Below are 4310 nucleotides of genomic sequence, written 5' to 3' on the forward strand. Positions count from 1 at the left end.
AATGTATGTACTTATGAGCAGAGTTTGAAACATGTATTTTTCTCTCTCCTTGATTTCTCTGGAATTTGAAAGTCATTAATAAGTATTATTAGTTTCTGATAATACAGTTATTTGCGTAAGTTCAGTAAGAATCTGTTTTGTTCTATAGGGCATGATGGAGACACTGGTATTTTACCAAGGCTTTGGCTGGAATAGCATTTCCAGAGGTGTCCAGACTGCGTTAAGGAATTAAAGTTGACTTTATAAGGCCAATAAAGAAGGCCCTTTGGAAAACTGGCCAGATACCCATTGGTAACCTTTCCTGATCTGTGGTAAGTAACAAAGGTCACTTGCTGATGGGTCCAGAAATTGAAAAGTGCTTGGAGTCCTCAAAAGAAGAGGAATTTACCCAATGCATACAGGTATCTTATGGCACAGCTGAAACCTGGGCTCATGAAAGGCTCTTGAGAAAGTCCGGCCTGAAAATTCCTTATAAAAGGTTCCAGCAAAGCCAAAGTGTCTAGATGACTAATAATTATTCTTACTGTGCTTTATGCAAATAATCAGTATACTGAAGGTACAGTTTATTTTGGCAATAGAGTTAGTTCTACTGTAATTTATCTTTAGTTAAGAGAGAAATTAGAGAGAGAGAGAAATAATTCAAAGAAAAAAAAAAGGCTGTGGCCCACCTGTATTAAATCCCAGCCTTATCTGTACTGCCAACTCATAAAATGAGTCATTGAACTGTTAAATAGGACTAAAAGACTGGCCAAAGAGTGTGGTGTGAGTGTGCGTCTCAGAAGGGAGACCTTGAATAGAAATGGGGAACAAGCAAGGGAAGCCCACCCCATTAGCTACCATGTTAAAGCACTTTAAGAAGGGATTTGTAGGTGACTATGACACCAGGAAAGCTAAGAAGTCTTTGTGAGCAGGAATGGCCCCCTTTGGGATTGGATGGCCATTGGAGAGAAGTTTAGAAAAATCCCTAGTGTCTGAGGTATGGCACAAAGTTATTGGAAAGGAGATTCACAGTTTCCGTACATAGATACCTGGCTACAGCTAGTAGTGAGCCAACCACCCTGGTTGAGAGGACAGGTCGTGACAGTGCTAGTAATATAGGGACAGGAAGGGAAAGTGCTTTCCACCCGACCTAGAGTAGTGGTGCTGAAGATATTGGCAGATCTGGTACCAGAGGCATTGTTGCAGAGGCTGAGACAGGAACACAGAAAACTACCAATTTGGCTTGAGTAAATGAAGTCCTCCAAGAAAAGACTGAGAGTCCAGGCCAGTTTTATGAAAGGTTATGTGAAGTATTTTGAATGTACGCTCACTTTAACCCTGAGAGCCCTGAGAATCAGAGGATGGTTAATATGGCCCTAGTTAGCCAAAGCACTGAGGATATATGGTGAAAACTGCAGAAGCAGGAGAGGTTTGCAGGTATGAACACCTTGCAACTCCTTGAAATAGCACAAAAGGTCTTTGTGAATCGGGAAGCAGTAAGCCATAGGGAAGAAAACAGGCACATGAAGTGAAGGGCCAATCTCAGCCACGGCTCTGAAAGGCACAAGGGGAGGACCCCCTACCTTTCAAAGAGGACAGGGTCAAGGAGTGCGAGAAACTAAGGGACCTAACGTAAAAGGGCCCCCCTTGCGAAAGGATCAGTGTACAACTGGCCAAGAGACAGGGCATTGAAAGAATAAGTGTCCCCAGAGGCAAGGAAGTGTGAAAAATCCTGGGAAAGAGATCACAGAACCAGAAGAGCAGGGAGCCCTCTATAACTTAGTGGGAGAGGCCCTGCTAGACTGAAGGGGACCGGACTCTGCCGCCCCTGGAAAGTCCATGGTCCAAGTGAGGATTAGGGGCAAGGACATTGACTTCCTAATTAATACTAGGGGTGAACACTTGGTGGTCACCCAGCCAGTAGCCCGTCTCTCAGACCACAGGATTGACATAGGAGCAACAGAACCACTGCTGAGCAAGCCTTTTATCTCCTTTGGAAGTGTTCCATAAGAGGCCACGAGGAAATATGCAGCTACAACTGCCCAAACCAGGTCTGATGTCCGCCTTGGGAGTAGAGGCTGTTTGTGACTCAGCCAGAGGAAGGACTGAGGCCCGAATTGGCCCAGTGGTGGTTGCGGGTCTGGGCAAAAGATAACTCCCCAGGGCTGTGCTCGAGGTATAGACTGCCTATTGCAACATCTAGAGGTGTGTGGCTATAAAATTTCTAAGTGAAAGACTCAAATCTGCCAGCAGTAAGTACCTTATCTAGGATTTATTATCCAGCAGGGAGGGAGGAATCTAGACATGGAGAGGCAACAAGTCATTAGTCACCTCCCCACCTCTACAAGCCGAAAGCAAGTTCGGGAATTCCTAGGGGCGGTCGGTTTCTGTCATCTTTGGATCCCCAACTTTGCCATCTTGGCTAGACTCTGTATGAGGCAACTAAAGGAGAGGAAGGAAAGTCCTTAGAGTGGAGAAGAGAATAGGGGCTAATGACTGCCCTGCACTGGGATTGCCAGACCTAACCAAGCCCTTCACTCTGTATGTCTCAGAGATAAGATGGCTGTGGATATGTTAACCCAGCTGATTGGATCCTGGCCAAGGCCTGTAGCCTACCTCTCTAAGCAGTTAGATGGAGTGGCAAAAGGATGGCCATCCTGCTTACAGGCTCTAGCTGCTACTACTCTCCTTGCGCAAGAAGCTGATAAGCTGGCTCTAGGGCAGGATCTCAGAGTAGAAGTACTCCGCTCTGTGGTCACTTTAATGGACACTAAAGGACATTTTGACCCAGCCACACTCCTTCCAGCCAATGGAAGAGAGACTGAGCATGACTGTGTGAAATTCATAGATAATGTGTACTCTAGCAGACCTGACTTGCATGACCAGCCTTGGACAGATGCAGACTGGGACTTGTATGTTGATGGAAGCAGTTATGTGACGGCGCAAGCCCTGGCAAAAAGCTGTCAGTCAGTGATGTGTCACCTGCAGCCAGTTCAATGCCTGCCAAGAACCAACGGTACCCCCAGGAATCAAATCATATGGAGTGAGGCCATTTGGAAATCTTCTATGCCGTAAGCTCCCGGCCGATGAATAAAGCCCTTCCTCTTATAACTATGGTGTTTGGGTGCTCTTTCTCTCCGTTGGGCCTCGTCTTCCTGCAACAAAGGGACTGTATGCCTTGAGGCAGGTCATGGTATAACTAACAAGGGGCTACATGCATTCTGGGCAGGTTGTGGAGGATGGAGAGTGCTGGCTTGGGAAGTCTGTTTGGGGCCTTGAGAATCTCAACTCTTGTCTTGCAGAAAATCCACCATTTCTGGGAAATAACTCAAAAGGTCAAGTAGTTAAGGGAAAGGATTATAAAAAAATACATAGGGGTCATTGAAATTTGTTCACCAGAGTTGTTTACAGGGAGCTTAGGGGCATCTCAGGCAGAGGGAACTGAAGTGCCAAGGAGCATGATGAGACTGAAGACTTAGACCTCAGAGAACAAGACAGAGGGGCCCAAGAAGAGGTAGAATCACACATGGGCTTATGCAACACCCCTGTGGGAAGCCCTCAGAGGGTTTTGAGCATGACCAGATTGTGTTTTAGAGTGGTGACTCTGCAGTGGACAAGGAAGAGGTATGAATGGAAGCAGATGAACCAGCTGGAAAGGTGTACAGGTGATCCATAGCACAGAACAAGCCAAGAAATGTGAGCCATGCAAAATGTAGAAATCCTAGAAAGATGTGAGTTTGAGACTTCAGTCATGCTTTACCTACCTGTGCCAGGGACAATTGCTTAAAGGCATTTTGTTTTTTCTTTCCTTCTGTGTGGTTTTCACACCAGCTGATAAATCAGCTAAACTGTGTATTTTCAGTTGGGTGCAGTGGCTCATTCCATCTAGGAGGCTGAGGCAGGTGGCTTGCTCAAGCTTAAGAGTTTGAAACCAGCCTGAACAAGAGTGAGAAGCCCATCTCTACTAAAAATAGAAAAATTAGGAGTAAGGAGCAAGATGGCAACAGAGTAATAGCTTCTTTGCAACTGGGGTTGGTGAGATTGGGGAGAGAAGACTCCACGCATCTCTGGCTTATGGGTTCTGCTCTGAAACATCCCTTTGGGGACACAGGGAGACAGTGAGAGACTTCTGGACCCCAGGAGGAGGATAAAAGCAGTGGAGAAGTAGCAAGTGGCTGCATTCGCTGAGTCTGAGGCCGTGGCTGCCGCAGCTGTAAGTACAACAACAGTGAAATTGCAAACAGGGGCTCGGCGCCTATAGCTCAACCGGCTAAGGCGCCAGCCACGTACACCTAAGGTGGCGGGTTCGAATCCCCAGCCCGGACCCGCCA

The sequence above is a fragment of the Otolemur garnettii genome, unplaced genomic scaffold (assembly GCF_000181295.1).
Source record: "Otolemur garnettii isolate 467f Iridium unplaced genomic scaffold, OtoGar3 scaffold00105, whole genome shotgun sequence".
In the NCBI taxonomy this organism is placed as follows: domain Eukaryota; kingdom Metazoa; phylum Chordata; class Mammalia; order Primates; family Galagidae; genus Otolemur; species Otolemur garnettii.